Source organism: Nelumbo lutea, chromosome 6 (genome assembly GCF_056320005.1).
Source record: "Nelumbo lutea isolate HS-2025 chromosome 6, American lotus-T2T, whole genome shotgun sequence".
NCBI classification, from domain to species: Eukaryota; Viridiplantae; Streptophyta; class Magnoliopsida; order Proteales; family Nelumbonaceae; genus Nelumbo; species Nelumbo lutea.
This window is the reverse complement of record NC_142689.1, coordinates 19,341,140-19,358,560: the sequence shown is the minus strand read 5'-3', so window position 1 is coordinate 19,358,560 and position 17,421 is coordinate 19,341,140. Positions and strand designations below refer to the sequence as shown.

Here is a 17,421-nt window from a genome sequence, read left to right as displayed (position 1 = left end):
GTTCCCGACACGCCGGAAGCAGAAGAAAGTATTCCGGGAAGCCCCTGTAATCCAACCCGGTTTGCCCAAGACTTGGCCGAGGAACAGATCAAGCCAACGGGCCTGTTGAACCGGGTTAGACGAATAAGGAAGACTTGAAAGTCTCAAGATGATGCCTATATGCCTCTCCAACCTTCTAAAATGGTAAAAGCTTTGTTTTGGAACATTAGAGGTATAAGAAACAAGAAATCTATTTGTAGATTAAGAAAACTTATTCAAATTCACCATCTTTTCTATCATTGCCTTAATGGAGCCCATGATTGATGCTACAAATCTGAATTCCATAAAAAGAGATCTTGGCATGACAAATGGCAATGATGTAGCCAAGATTTGGGTGCTTTGGAAGGGATCCATCCCAATTAAGGGAAGTCTACCATGGCACTCAATTTATTACTTTCGAAGTCTCTTATGCTAGTGATGTCACTAATTGTGACTACCAAATCAGAAGAAATTTATGGAGCAAATTATTGAATTTTGCTACAGCTTGTGACCGGCCTTGGATCATTGGTGGAGATTCCAATATTACAAGTGAGCTCTCAGAACGTATTAGCAAAAATGAAAATTCTAGCTACTCAAATCGACCTATGATGGAATTCAGAAATTTAATTGACAATGGCAGATTTATTGATATGGGCTACATTGGGCCCATGCTTACTTGGACTAATGGTACTTCATGGGCTCGTTTGGACCGTATTTTCGTCAACCAAGCTTGGCTGGACTAGTTCAAAAATTTAACAGTTGAACATCTAAACCGATCTTGTTTGGACCACTCCCCTCTACTAGTGACTATTAAGGACAACATGCTTCATGGTCCGAAACCTTTTCGCTTTCAACATATGTGGACCTTGCACCCAGATTTTCATAACTTAGTACAACACTCTTGGAATCAACCCCTCGAGGGGAATGATCTGTTTATCCTCTCTTCTAAATTGAAGCGGCAATAGCAATGTTTAAAAGATTGGAACCGGGAAATTTTTGGAGATGTGTTTGCAAATGTGTTAAATGCAGAGAAGGGTGTTCTTGAAGCTGAAAATATGATTCTCGTCAACAACAACTATGAGAACCAACAAAATCTGCTCAATGCAAAGATTTCTCTAGAACAAGTTCTTTTACAAGAAGAAATCTTTCTCAAACAGAAATCTAGAGAAAAATGGCTTCGGGAAGGTGACAAAAATTCTTGTTTCTTCCACACTTCTATCAAAATTGTGAGAAACAAATCTGCTTTAAGAAGACTTGAGATTAGTGAAACTATGACTGATGACATGAATCTCATAAAAACACAAGCCGTAAGCTATTTTGAAAACTTGCTCTCTGAGGAGTAAGTATTGAATCACGACTACTTGCTCCAGTCTATACCTCATTTAATTACAAGAAAGGATAACAATAACTTGACATGAGTTCCAAACTCTGATGAAATCAAGCACATTGTTTTCTCAATGAACGTGGATTCAGCTTTAGGTACGGATGGTTTCAATGGTGTTTTTTTTTTCACTTTTTCCTGGGACATAGTTGGAGATGATGTTTGCAAAGCCATCAAATTTATTTTCATCACTAACTGTCTCCCCAGGTATTACACATCTACTTTCATTGTTTTAATTCCAAAGATTGATAATCCCAAGCAGTTCTTAGACTTTAGACCAATTAGTCTATGTGGCTTCTTCTACAAGAATTTTGCAAAATTGCTATCGAAAAGGCTGAAACCTTTGCTTCCTCATATCATCTCTCCAGAACAAGGTGCCTTTGTAGAAGGCCAATATATAGGGGAAAACATTTCCATTGTTCAAGAGATGGTTAGTGAAATTAATAGATGCTCTATGGGAGGAAATAGTTCTTAAGTTGGACATGGCTAAAGCTTATGATAGGCTAAATTGGGATTTCCTTTTTAAAACTCTTCATAAATTTGGGTTCAATGACTCTTGGATGCTCTATGGGAGGAAATAGTTCTTAAACCGGACATGGCTAAAGCTTATGACAGGCTAAATTGGGATTTCCTTTTCAAAACTCTTCGTAAATTTGGGTTCAATAACTCTTGGATTGATCTAATTAAACTTGGAGTTTGTAACTGTTGGTTCTCTATCTTGATCAACGGATTCCCGATAGGCTATTTCAAATCTTCAAGAGGTTTGCGCCAAGGTGATCCACTATCTCCTAGCCTGTTTATAATTGTTGAAGAAGTTTTAAGTAGAGGTCTCAACAAAATTTATCACAATGGTTATATAGAGTTTTTTTAAAATGCCAAGAGATACTTTCCAAACCTCTTATAGTCTGTTTGCAGATGACATGATAGTCTTTATAAGAAGTCTCAAAAGAAGCCTAAAAAATCTTATGGAATTTCTTAAAGTTTATGAAGAAGTTTTGGGACAACAAATTAACAAGCAAAAATCGTGTTTTATTTTCTGAGAAGATGCCAAGGCAAAGAATTGAGATGATCGCCCAAGTGACTGGTTTTTCAAAAAAAGCACTCCCTTTTATGTATTTAGGAGCCCTAATTGGAAGGAAGAAATTAAGAATAAGGGATTTTGATATGCTCATTGGAAAAATAAGATAGGTGTTAGAAGGCTGGAAAACAAAATTACTAACTCCTGGAGGCAAGTTTACTCTTATTCGGAGTGTGCTTCAAAGTATGACAATTCATGTTCTGAGTACAACAAGTCCCCCTAAGAAAGTAATTCATAGTATTTACAAAATTCTTGCCCAATTTCTATGGGGAAACTCTGAGTACGGGCCAAAGCACCACTGGATAAATTGGGAAAGAATTTGCAAACTCATGGAGGAAGGTGGATTGGGGATCAGGTCTTTATTTGAGATCATCAAAGCTTTTCGAATGAGAGCCTGCTTCAAGTTAATCCAAAATAATTCTAGTTGGACAAATTTCTTTCATTCAAGATATCTGAATGATAGACCTCCTTGCCTCGTATCAAATCATATGTCTTCATCAAAATTCTAGAAAGAAATCTGCGAAGTCAGTGATCAAACTACAATGAATAGCAAATGGATTGTGGGCCGAGGAAATATTTCTTTTTGGTACCACAATTGGACTAGTAAGGGTCTCCTATCAAACTTAATGATTTTGGAGGATGTAATTGATTTTAAAATCTGCAATGTTACCACCGAGGATGGTTCATGGAATTTCCCAGATTCTCTTAATGTTAATCAGAATATCCAAGAAATTGCTATAAATTTAGAGGTTGTAATTTCGGAAACAAATGACAGGCTAGTTTGGACTTGTACAAATAATGGAAATTTCACAGTTGGATCAACTTGGATGTCATCTGATCACAGGGTACTCAAGTAAATTAGTCAAGGAATGTTTGGAATTCAGGTATCCCCACCAAGATCTCCATGTTTATGTGGCGCTTTCTTAATAAAACAATCCCAGTGGACATGGCTATCAAACAAAAAGGGGTAATGCTATCCTCTAAATGTAGGTGTTGCAAAGATGCTAAAGAAGAATCATTTGATCACCTTTTTTCAAATGGAATCTTAGCTACAAAATGTTGAAAGTTTTTTGCAGAAAAATTTGGCATTCCAATTCACTTCACAACACAGAGATCGTATCTTAGATTGGTGGAGTATTTGCAACACCAACTCCCATCACAACCAAGTTCTTAGGGTGCTGCCTTCGGTGATCCAAATAATCCAACATATCCCTGCAAGCCAGGTAATCTGGGTGAAAAGGTGTAGAAGAATCTATGGTGGTAAGTCTATCCCTGCAAGCCAGGTAATCCAAGTATCATAAAATGGTTGGTTGAAATTGATAAAGTTATTTCATTACCCAATATTGAAGACACAAATGATTGGTGGAGAACTGGTATCCCAATCCCCCCCAAGCCTATCAAACCAAAACTATACAAATGGGTAACGTGGCAAGCTCCTGCACATGGAAAGGTAAACTAAATACTAGTGGGGCTTTTTGAGGAAACCCAAGTATTGGAAGTGGGGGAGGTCTGATTCGTGATGAGAAAGGCAGATTTATCAAAGCTTTTGCAAGTCCTTATGGTTTATGCACCTCCCTTCAAGCAGAAATAAAGGCGCTTCGGGATGGAGTCAAGACTTGCATTAATCATTGTTATCTTAATATTGAGATTGAATGTGATAACTCTACAATGGTAAGCCTTTTCAATTCATCCGTTATCCCATGGAGTATTCATTACCATGTAGTTGAAATTAAAAGGCTTCTTGACTTCTGCAACTTCTCTTTAAAACATGTGTACCCTGAAGCGAATAGACCAGTAGATTGCTTAGCTAAAATGGGCGGGTTGTTGAAAGGATTCACCAGTTTCAATGCCATTTCACATACCCCAAATCAGATAAGAAAGTTAATTTTTGAAGATCTTATAAGTCTACCCAATTCAAGAATTAGATAATCTTATTTGTATTTGCCTTTTGGGATGGGCTGAGAGACTTAGGTTGAGAGATTTATATCTTGGGTTTGGAGCAAGGCGGGCTATGTCCTCCCGTGGAGTAAAGTTTGGGGTCAAACGTCCTCTTCAGTAAGCAATTTTGGAGGCTATTAAGTAACCTTGAATGCCTCTAAGTCGTGTCATCAAAGGAAAATATTTCCACAAATCTAGCTTATTCGGGGCAAAGTAAAAAAAGTTCAACCTGGTGGGGGCAAATACAGACCATTATACCAGATCTCAAGTCAAACATGACCTGATTGATAAAGGATGGCACGAAAAAGCATTTCTATGACCATGGATTCCAACTACAACGGGGGGTGTACGGTGTGTACCCACACCAAATCCGGATGAGCATCAGTTCGACCACAGAATGAAGGTTGTTGACCTACTAAATAGCGATGGTTCCTGGAACCAACAATAATAAGGAATAGTCTCGCACCTTCCTCTCTCTCTCTCGTCATATATATGAAGTCTCCAAAAGGGACACTCGTGGTGTCATCAGTTTACAGCAGGCACTTAATGAAATCCCCATCATCGGGCTCAACAGCCTTTCTCAATTGGAAATTCTTTTGGAAACAAAATATCCCTCCCCAAATTCAAACCTTTTATCTTGAAACTACTATGGGATGGAATTCCTTCCAAAGGCAAATGTGCAGCATGGCTCCCACAGGAAGAACAGATATGTTCATTTTTCAAGCAAAGCAGAGAGTTTGTTCACCATCTATTTTTCACTTGTTCATATGCCTGTGCAGTTTGGTGCCATGGGCAAACAAGACTGAACCCAGATAAAGTCCAGCCCACCCCACGTTATCGTCAAGCTGAGCTCACTAAGAAACACGGAAAACTCACACATGGTCTCTACCCTTTTCAGCAAGGGATGCATCTTATTGTACTTAATATGGAAAGCATGCTACCTACTGGTGTTTGAAAAGTCTCCAATGGAACCGGATGTAACCGTTTCTGGTCACGTACCAATTTTTGTGATGTATCAATTTTTTTTGGCTAAGTACCTCGTCATTTGACTTGCTCCCAAGTGGCTTGTGACTCAAAGGGTGATAGAGCTCCCTAGTGGCGAACTGCTTGGTGAAGAGCTACTTGGTGGTGAACTCCCTGGTAGAGAACTGCCTAGTGGCGAGTTCCCTGGTGGAGAGCTACTTGGTGGCGAACTCCCTGGTGGTGAACTCCTTGGTGGAGAGCTACTTGGTGACGAACTCCCTGGTGGAGAGCTGCCTGGTGGAGAGCTATGCCGAGCTCCCTGATGGTGAGCTACCTTGGTGGACTCATCGTTTGACCTGCACCTAGGCAGCTTGCAACTCAAAGGATGGTGGAGCTCCCTGGTGTATCGCAACCCGACTGCCCTCTGCATGAGGTGATCTCTTCTCCTTTGTAGGCGACAGGAGCTGAGGGACCTGCAAGAACTGAATCAGAGGACCCGGGGGTGTTTACCCGGCGGGGACTCTTCGATGCCTAAGTTAGCATTCTGATTACAGAGAGCTTGGAGAGAAATGAGAGAGCTAGAGAACAGGGGTTACCATCATTTTTCATCCCCCCTCCCCTTTGGAGGGTGAGGTCTTTATATACTGGAGTCCTTGCGAGTTAGGTGGGTGAAAAGCCTTCAAACGGTAAGACCCGTCATATCCCATTAGAACCGGGGTACGGTGGTGAACTCCTCAAGGTTGTCAAACTGGCGCTTGTGTCAGGCGGCCAGGTTGGCGCCTAGGCCAGGTTGGCAGGTCAGCGCCTGTGTCAGTCGACGGATCGGTGTTTGGGCCAGGTTGTCAGGCAGGAGACGTGTCACAATTTCACTGGAGGGCCAAATCTGCCCTCATCAGAACCCTTGGATCTCCTTAAACAGTGCAAATATATATTTATATATAGCCAGTTTTCACTCATCACCGAAACCTCAACATAACAACACAGGTACAGCACACGATCTTTCATCTTCCAACGAACCATAGGAGAAACCATCGCTGAATGACGTCCTTGCTGAACTGCATCAAGTTATGAAGCAGAGGTAAAAGCTCTTTTAGCTGGTTTCAAAACAGTTTCTACATCATCATGTCAGGATCTTTTTGTTTATAGTGACTCAGAAAAACTGATGAAGCTTTTAGGAAGCAAAGAAAAACCTTCTGAATGGACGGAGCAGCTGCACTGGCCAAAACTCACATCTCTCATCAATCTTTTTGCTAATATGATATTTTGTTCATGTAAGTAGACTTAGCAACAAAGCTGCCCACGTACTTGCATATATTTTGTTGCCCACGTACTTAGCAACAAAGCGCCTACTGTACAGATATTTACCATGATCAATGAAGCTGCTGCTGCTTCTTTTTGCAAAAAAATATATATCATGTCAATGCTAAGAAAAGGCAATTGGGAGTTCAAATTTCCTCCTTACACTCACAGCATTTGCAGTAGCATAGGGGTTTAAATGGATTGAATTCGAATTAAATTAGGCAATATCTAATTTGAATCCAATTAAAAAATTTGATATCCGAATTTGAATTCGATTAAATATTCGAATATTTGATTCAGTTTAAATTTAACCAATTAATTATTTTAGGTAATTAATAAATATATAAAGTAAATATTTTATTTATATAAAATATATAAAGTATATAAATTATTTATAGAATTTAATTATTATATAAATAAGTTATATAAAACATTTAAATATTTTATATTATATATATATATATATATATATATATATATTAAATAATCTATCGAATTCAGATATTTATCAAATCAAATAAAGTCATATTCGAATTCGAGTCCGATTAACTATTTGGTATGAATAGAATATCTGAATTCTAAATCAGATTGATTAAATAATCAATTATCCAAATTCGATTTGATTATACCAAATCTCGAATTCAAAATTAAATTTTCGAATACTGTTAACACCCTACAGCCACCACATGGGAATTTCTCACGTGCGGCTACAAGTGCTGTGAGGTGGGAGCGAGGACCATTATGTAAGCAAATTTATTTCTTTTCTGGTTGTGTGCTAGCGTTTTGGATCAAATTGATTGAAACCGGTCAATTTTAAGGAGCTCTATTAACAAGTCTTCCATCCATGGTCATAGACTCGTAGTAGCTCGATTGGACTCCCATACTTGTGAGTTGTGAATGCCAGTAGACTTTCCTTGTGGGTTATGCGGAATGTCAAAAAACAATTGGGAACGGCACAGATTTTCCTCGTTTTTTGTGTCTTTAGCGGAAGTCAGAGCTCAGAACTTCATCGGCAATTGCCTAAAAAGTGTCACAGTTAGCAGCCAGAAGTAAAACTGACCTCCTATGCACATCTTCCTAGTTATAATGTTATATGTTATCATGCGCATACTTTATTATGTGTGAGTATTTTCCAAGGCATACAATTGAACTAGTAGCTAGCTGTGGACCGTGGTTCACGAATTTATATTTTGGCTAGGGAAAGTTCTCACAAATGATCTTTTCCTCAACTGTGTTTCTTTCTTATTTTCTTTGCTAGCTGGCAAGTGGCAACTACAAATTCATGTTTGATTAATAATTCATGGTTGCAGCTAATAGCCTAATACTCTCGAGCTCCAATCCATTTATTGGATTGGGAGGGATGAGTGACGTGCATTACAGAGGTTTATGCTCTTGCCAGTATACCTTATTGACCATATGTATCTTAAGGTTAACTAACTTAAGGGTCACTGATACGCATATTTTTAGGGGATTTATGAGATTTCAGCTTTTTTATACACAAATCTTGCGTATTTCTTCTGGATTTTGGTTTGGAAGCTGTAAATATATCTGTATTGGCATGATTTGCGGCTTAACTTAGGGTTAATGAACTACACCAGTAAAGGGGTACCTATTGGCTATCCAAATTGCACATCAGTTGCCATAGCCCAGAACCAATCCTATAGACCTATTGATTGCGCGGGCATCTCTCCATGCTCTATAATCCATTCCATTTCCAGCCACAGAACGTAGCATGAATGTATACGAGAGACACCTTCCGTTCCGTCTTCAGAATTCTTTCTATGTTATTGGTTTTCTAACCATGGGATGAGGCCCGCCCCTGTGAGGTCTGATCTGAAGCTTAGAAGAGGGAGGCGAGGTGGGTGAACCCTTTTGGTCCCAATATCTTGTCTACGATGTGTAATGACAATTTGCTTTAAATCAACGATCAATGCCTTTTCAGTCTTGTTCCTCTCAAGTCTCAACAACCTATTTGCATAAGTTCGTGAATGCAAATGGAGAATATGGCAGACAGAATGACAGATTGCAAAATTCTTTAGATTATATATATCCAGAGGTCAGTGCAAAATAACTTTTAGACCTCCAAAACCACACTCTTGCATAATGGTGTTCAAAACAATTATAGTTTAAGCAAACAAACCAGTCTAAATATTTGAAATATTTGAAGTGAGCCGAATGGACAAAAAGGTGTAAATCTTCCTCTTATAATTTAAGTGCAACAGATATAACCAAAATGAACTAAATAAAACATATGTTACTACATACAGAAATATGATGGGATCTTCCTGTTGCTTCTCGTTCTGTATGATCATAAAATATGGGGACGATCAGAAATGATGCTAACCTGAACCTGAGTCTGTTTCTTTGGTTGCTGCCTCTTCCTGTAGCTTCTTTGTCCAGTACTCATCAAGTGGTGGTCCAAATATGGCCTTACCAGAGACAACTCCAATTCTACATAATTCAAAATGCCAGTCAAACGGTCTAGAATGAATTTCTTTACTTTTTAAAACTAAATCAAGCACTTGAGAAAAAAAAAAAGTGAAACTATTAGCACCTTAACTATTTGATAGTCCCTCACTTGAATTTGATTTGTAAGACTTTCTACAAAACACAATGCAATGCTAATTCTCCAATAAAGACCTCTTGCACTAAAGATGGTGAATATAACTTTCCAAATATGTGCTCACATGACATTAAAGTTTGCTTTTCAACTAAGATGCCCTTTGACAATGTATAGGCAATGGGACTATAAAGTTGCTCAAGATAGATGAAAGCTACATTGTTTTGTTGGATCCATGTTAAAAAATTTCATCATCTAAGCCTTGTCTCAGTTAAATGTGGTCAGCTACATGAAGCCTGCTCTGCTAGCCCCTTCAACCCATGTCCTCTTTAGTCTGCACCTAGCTCTTCTAGCCCCTTCAACTTGTAGATCACTTCTTACTGGTACTGTAGATTGTATTTTTTTTGCAGGTTCTCAACCATCTTAGTCTAATTTCCCTTAATTTATCCTATTGGAGAATCTCTCTCTAGGTCTGTTCAGATGCCACAGTGCAGAAAATAATCAGGTCAATCAGTCCCCCCCGATCCCACCTATTTCTTTCTTCCACATGGCGGAAACATGTGGTCAATCTGAACTGTCCATTAGATAGGAGAATTCTGGATTGGATAGTACTTATTCTCCGAGCAATAATTTTTTATGGATATTCTCTGAGCAATATTAGCAGTCTACAACTTCCATTTTTCAATGTGAAAATCCCACAGGGGCTTGTTGCAAACATGTTGCAACAATTTTGAGGCTGAAAATTTTCACCATGAAAAGATGGTGGTGGGCCATCAAAGGAAATAGATTATGACAAATAGAACACGTAGAGTCCTATTAGGCCCCTACCATGTCACTATATGGAAGATTCTTGAGTTGTAGAACAAGATGACATGCACTATGATCTTCTTAGGGAGATGATGAAAAAAATTTTATCTACATTGCATGTATAAAAAAATTATCAACCAAAAAAAGAAGCACTCTGCTGAGCTCCATGTGTATGGATAGCAACAAGCACGCCATGCTTGTAATTTCTCTTTGTGGAAAATTGATTTCAAATACCATTGCATTTTTCTCACCTCAGATGAGCCATATGATAGAAAATGGAAGAACAATTCAGAATTTTACCCCTCTTGCTGAGTCCTTCCACATGCCAAGTTGCCAATCAGAGAAGGCCTCCACAAGAAATTTGGGAACCACTATTGACTCTAAAATCTCCAAGCAGGATACACAAACAAAAGTTCATAATTTATAATCAAGGAATTGGCCAAGTCATTCATTTCTTGATGTAACATGCAACTTGTGTTTAGAGGGATTTCTCGTTTTCTAATGAATTGTTCTTTCATCAAGCACTTGCCTAGTGATTACATCTAAACTGTCAAAGCAACCTTTCAGGGTGGTAAGGAACCAAAAATCTACTGGCAAGAATAAGCATCCCTTGACAGGGTACATGGCCTTCTAAAGAAAGGCATTCACCAAAAACATCCTTGATGGGTCCCATGACCAACTCCAGCAGCAATTTTTGTGATTAGTAGGTCATTTAATAACTTCAGCAGAAAAGAAGCCCTCAATCAGACTGGCAAATATAATGTTCTATTTCTGTTCCAAAACGGTAATTTCAGACTTCTGAAAAGCTTTTATATAACATCTTATGTCAACCTCAAGGTTAGAAGCATCAGAACAAATTGCTCCATAAGACATACAGTCAACAAAATCAAGGTGCATAATCTGAATGCTGTATATCTCATTGTTAAGCTATCTTACAAAACATTATGTACTGGAAAAGGAGCTCTCTGACGCATGAAACCAACTAAGAACTTAAAAAGGTGGTACATTGGAAAGAACAAGAGTTGCCTTCCCTGTGAACCAACTAAGAAATTACAGTGCCAGCTGTCAAATTGGAAAGCCAAGTCCCTCCTACTATCTAACCATGAATTGGGAGATCATTACTAAAAAAAGTGAAAGAAAGCCACAAACTGCAAGCCTCTATCCACTTCAACTTCCAAATCCATTCTTCAAATAATTATATAAAAATAAACAGTAAGGAATACATGAACTCAGTCTTATAGAACCCTGTACCAGAAATGATCGATCTGTAAAATGGAAATGCTAATTAACAAGGACAGCTCTCATGCAATATGACTGGCACCAATAGAGATTTCTAGATGAAGAAAATGACTTTGCCAATCATCAATGCAATTTCAGACAGAACCTCACATTGATCCTACAAATATCCCTTGGAGTACCAGGTTTAGGAACCAGACTCCCCAAAATCTCAATATTTTTCAGGAACTCTATATTTAACAAAGCATATTGCAAAAGCTAATAGTTTTTACGCTCAGAAAAACCACAAGTTATTGGAACTTGGAAAAGAGCCTAGGGGAAGCCATCTGGCTCTGGTAAGTGAAAGCTAATGGAGCCTGGATTTACTACAACATATATATAAGAGTTGATTTCCGTTTTTCTCTAACTGCTTTATAATAAACATTTATCTTCCTAAAGTTTCCTGGTAATTGACCTTGTTTCTCCCATATCTATTTGAACCCAGGCATATGCTTCTTCATTCTTCCTGTCACGGTCTTCCACCTCGCAAATAAGGCATGTTCCCTATTATGATTCCATCTTCTCATTCTTATCCATTAGAAACTTAGGTTTTAATTTTCATAGAAAGCCTAATCTAATTAATACGAAACCATTTCATGAGAAATACCTCAGGATAAAGGAAGAAAAAAGGAAATAACCAGCCATGGTGGGAAGAAAAAAAAACAATGGAGCAGGAAATGATTAAAGAGATTTCTAGATAAACTTGGCTTCAAAAAAAAATTCTAGAAAAACGTGATGAACGGAAATTCCAATAAAATTTCTATTACAGCTAAGTAGCAAAAGAAGAGGGCATGCGTCTTACACGACTGCTCCCAACACCATCGGCGCCGATAGAAACCTTCTCCTGCTGAACATTTTCAATCTTCGAATTCTTCTTTCATTCACATAGAAAAGAGAGAGATGTTACAGTCGGAGCTGTACCGATTGCCCTTGGTCGACTTCAGGCTGCATCTCCCAAACTTTGATGAGTGATGACGATGAAATGGTAAACTCAGACGCGGTGCTCTGGCCCAGTAAGTTTTGATTGGTCTCAGGTTCATTATCAGCCCATGGGCCGATACCGGCTCTGGACCAGTAAACTGGTCCAAGATTTCAATAGGACAGGAGCCATTTAGGCATTTAGGCAAGTAGAAAATTCGATCATTTACATGGTGTTTGGAAGCGTGGGCGCTTTTTGAGACCGATTTTTAAGAAAAAAACGCCTATGCTTTCAAGACCCATTTTTTACAAAAAAAAAATGTTTCTGGTCACGTAGGTAGTGAGCAATATTATACTGTTTGGTAAGGTGATTTTCATCACCATTTTTCATGTATTTGCTGACAGGTAAGCACCACATAGGATACATATCAATGAATCATTGGGGGAAACGGTTCACTGATGCATGAAATGCCAATTTGACGTTTCATGCATCGGTGGGGTCCCAATTTTTCAGGCATGCTCGATTTTTTAATAATCGGCTGAACCAAACAATGAAATACATGTATATAGATCTGGTGTGGCACCGTTTTTTTGAAAAACGACCACGATTCCAAACATCCCCTTAATCTACTAAAAGAATTTAAGGCCCTCTCTTAATGAAGTAGTTTCATACCACTTTCAGCGCTAAGGAGGCGTCTAAAGTACAAATGACTAGGCCATTATTTTAATAGATTTTATCCATATTGCCCCTCTAATGCTCAATATTTCATTTTCCCCATAATATTATTATAATGTAATATTATAATATACCATAATATTCATATTATATTATTATTATAATAATAGTTCATAACTATATTATTCATTATCGTCTTATAGTGCTATTAATAATTACTTATATTAATTATTATAACTAATTATTTAGAATATTATTTACCAATTATAATATTATAAAGAAAAAAATAATTAATTATATTAAATAGTATTATAAATTATGAATAGTAATAATATAATATTAATAAAATATTCATAATACTAATATTATAATATAATCATATAATATTACTAACATTATAAATTAATGACTAATATTATAATATTCATTATAATATGTTATAGTAATATTCTAACAGAAATTAATTAATTACAATATTCATTATCACCATACTAATTCATAAGTAAGTAATAATTAATTATTATTACTTATTATCAATTATTATTATTATTATTATTATTAGTTATAATAAGTATTAATTAATCATAAAAATGAATCGTTATTAATTATTAATTAGTTATTAATAATTAATGAATTAATCATTAATTTATTATTAATTAATTACTATTAATAATTAATATTCAGTATAATTTTTAATATTGTTTCTTTATTAATTATATAGATAAATAAAAATTCTCTTATATGGGGTTAAATTGGACATTTGACATTTTTCAGAATTCATAACAATATTCTCTACATTCAAAGTTCGGAAGAAAGAAAAGTCCACAAATACCAATATACCTCTTAATGTAATTATTTCACTTTCAGATGTCAGACGTCAGATCAAACAAACAAGCCCTAAGATTTAGATAATATTTTCCAAAATAACACTAAATACATTTATCTAGGTAAATAGTTTATCACCAAATAGACGAGATCTTAGAAAAAACTTTGTCATCGGTATGGAGTAAAAGAGTATCTGCCATCAATTTTCTTTTGACTAAAAAGACAAGTAGGGGAGGGGACTGAATGAATTGGCCATTTGGACATATCATGTGCATGCCCATTCCCAAGAACATTTTAACAGCCTACGCTTTTGGGGTCCAAAGCCAAAATATTTTGGGCCACTTGGCTTTAATATTGAAAATTTCGGGGCTATTCAAAAGTATGGTTGGTTTTGTTCTTCAAGAAAAATAAACTCCTATATTGACAAAATCAATATTTTTTTTTTGATATTTTATTGACAAAAACAATATATTTTTGTATTGTATTAGTTGTTTTTGTTTCCAAAAAACAAAACCAACACTATTGTCCAACACCCCCAAAACTTGCAACACCAAAACCCCATCCAATACGAAACCTTTTCAAGCATTGTATAAGTTTTCCCATCTTTCCCTTTCTTTCTCTACCTTTTTCCTTCAAATCAAACATAACCTTTTTATGATTCTTCATATACTGATCGACGGATTGAATAAAACAACGGTTGAGCCTAAGTCCTCTTGCAGGAATAGTTTAAGTCTGAAATAAAACAACGGTTCATCCTTCATCACTTGCAAGTGGATTAATTTCAGGCAGTTAGAAAGAGAAAAATAGAATTCATTTTCAAATCTGGAAAACCATTCAACTAAAAGATTTTAAGCTGTTAGGTGAGATCCTTAAATTGGTATTTTATTCTTTAATGCACCTCTTACATGTTTCAACTTTCAAGTACATTTTTATTCTTTTAATACCCCTGTATGTGAAAATCCATTGGGATTAAAGTGTGGAATAAGCACAAGACAGCTCATATCTTGTGTTAAAATTTAATTAATTATAATGGGGACAATGAAGATCTTTAGATGTTAGATGAAGTTCCTGGACATCTTGACATGTTTGATATGCAAAAATTGCATGTCAGACAACCAGCATTTCAAATGGACAATACTGAGATGCCAATTGAGGGGCATCCCACTTGGTGCAATGGATGAATTGTTCCAACGGTGGTGTGATTTTAAATCCTGTTATTATCATTTCTCTAAGAAAAGAGTTATTGATGTAAAATTGTACTGTTCCCTTAAAAGTCTCTCTAAGAAAAGAGTTATTGATGCAAAATTGTACTGTTCCCTTAAAAGAGTAAAGACCCTTATGATAATGCCATTCAATGATTAATAACAAAATAATGGACAATAGGAGATTGAAAATTCATTGGGTTTTGAAAATTGAGTCGGGGCATCTCTAGGAGAGATATTAACCTTTAAAATTGGCCAGATGTCTAATTCCAGGTATGTATGATTTGAATTTCAAATTAAAACTCATAACACTATTTTAACAACCGGCAGTTTATCCTTTTTTTCTGTGTACATGGTGAATTTGTTGAAATCCATCCAACCAAAATCGGAAAGAATTCGAATAACTGGAGAATTGGAGGACTGAGCAATTCAACTCTACCCCCGCCAAGGCGTCAACACAAAATACAACTTTTTTTTTTTTTGGATGATCTAACTTAAAAATAAATCATTGAGAATCTAATACATCCAACAACCAAACAGGTGGATCATCTAACCATATATAGATCATTCAGAGGACTTGACTTTTCTATTTGTAAAATGTATATTGTAATTCATCTCATAATTCTAAATTCCACCGTAAACCTACAACAATTCAAAAAATGTCTTCACCTATAACACCAATAGCTGCCTGTGTATTGGCATCAATTCTAAACTGATGACACCTACCCCAACTGTAAGGTGGAGGAAAGATTTATTGGGGTCAAGAGAAAATATTTGGTTTGATAAAAATAAAAGAGAAACAGAAACTTGAGGGGAAATTCCTACCAAACCAAATACAACATAAAGTAACCACATGCAGCCAAACATTAAAGACTTGAAGTGAAGTCCACACCCATTCGCTAAGACTATGTTTAGTTTAAAAGAAAAGATAAAGAAAGGAAGGGAAAGACATGAAAACTAATACAAAGGTTGTAAAGGTCTTCTTACCTTTTTCTTTCTTTCCCTACATACATAGGTTATGTTTGGTTTGAAGGAAAAAAAAAAAAGAAAAGACAGGAAAAGTGATGTTGGGAGAGGGCTTTGGTAGCTGATCATGGATAATTGTTCTTGTTCTAAACCATCTGCTTCTGCTCACAGCTCACTCGATAAGTCGATAGGACGTAGAGCACAACACGCAATCGATATGTGCTTTATATGGATGTCTCCACTAGTATCTCGCCTTATTGTGTATACTTGTTTTTTCTTCTGCAGCTTTGTTCATTTAAGCCAATGGGCGTCGTACGTGGATATGTGTACAGCCAACCAAATGTTCGATTCTATCGTTAAAGCAAGAAAGAAAGAAAGGAGTACTCTCAAACAACCGGTGTGCTGTAATCTGTAAGGATCACATCACTGATTATATGAATGGTCCAACTCCATCACGGATGACGGATGTATATAGAATAGATCCACTGATATCGTCTGTACTTTTTGAATGTCTTTTGCTCTAGAAGGCCTTCGCCGCTTGGGGGTTTGTGTGTTTGGTCCACAATTCCACATTAGAAAATCAATCCATATCCATCCAGCAATGCGGAAAAAGAGAATATAAAGAGAAGCGCAGAGGGCGGGCTAGGACTCACACTGGGTACAACAATTTTGAAGAGAATGCTTGGTACAACAAAATTTATGAGATTTGTAAACACCGACAAAAAGTAAGGATTTGGGGCTCATCTCCCCAGACCGGCATCAACTAACACCGACTCTGCATTTATTTATTCATGGTGAATGTTTGTTGGAATATTGCTCTCTGTATGGACGCTCACGTGTGCTTAAATCTCAAAAATTCTGCTGCTAAACCAAACCTACCCATACCATAAAATGAAACAAATAATTTATCTTCCAGATGATTTAACATATCAACCCCATATCTCTACCTCTCACCAGGCTCAGTTAATGGGAAAGGAAAAAAGAAATATCTAGCTCTTGTCTATTGGCTATTGCTGTCTAATTTATTTCTTTTCCAACGAACGGTTGCCTGTTTCAAGATTTCTGCTCCGCTATGGTGAGTTTGGTGGCCGCATCATGGATCATAACTCCTTGTTATTCATACTTGAGAGCTGTAACAGAGTGGAATTTTTTTTTAACAGAGAGCCAAATTAGCTCAAATTAATAAATAATAGTTAACAAAGGAAACCCATGAGTGATAAGTATGCCTTAAACCTCATTTTTTTTAAGCTCCCTGAGTCTACCAAATGCTCTTTCGTTTTTTCAGCTACTAATCCATGAGGAAGTTGACTCACCAGAGATCCTTCCAAAGACCAAAGAAACATCCAGGCAACTTTTGTGGTTGTAAAAAGTAAAATCAACAAGCAACAGATTTTCTCGTTCTAGGTGGAAAAAAAGGAGCAGAAAAACAATCCACGGGAATCTATCCGAGAAGAACACGCACAACTTAGGAAGCAAATTCAATCACGCATGGATATGGTAAAGGACACCTATTAA

At 36.8% G+C, this 17,421-nt stretch overlaps 2 long non-coding RNA genes across 2 annotated transcripts; both read right to left on the bottom strand.

The window, feature by feature from the left end:
- Positions 1-5,218: 5,218 nt before the first annotated feature.
- Positions 5,219-6,433, bottom strand: LOC148847747 (uncharacterized). The gene is made up of 2 exons (XR_016100827.1): positions 5,975-6,433; positions 5,219-5,900 (listed from the first exon to the last, which is right to left on the bottom strand). It is a non-coding gene; the product is annotated as an uncharacterized LOC148847747 (long non-coding RNA).
- Positions 6,434-8,700: 2,267 nt separating this feature from the next.
- LOC148847746 (uncharacterized) lies at positions 8,701-12,421 on the bottom strand. The gene is made up of 2 exons (XR_016100826.1): positions 12,122-12,421; positions 8,701-9,128 (listed from the first exon to the last, which is right to left on the bottom strand). It is a non-coding gene; the product is annotated as an uncharacterized LOC148847746 (long non-coding RNA).
- Positions 12,422-17,421: the final 5,000 nt, after the last annotated feature.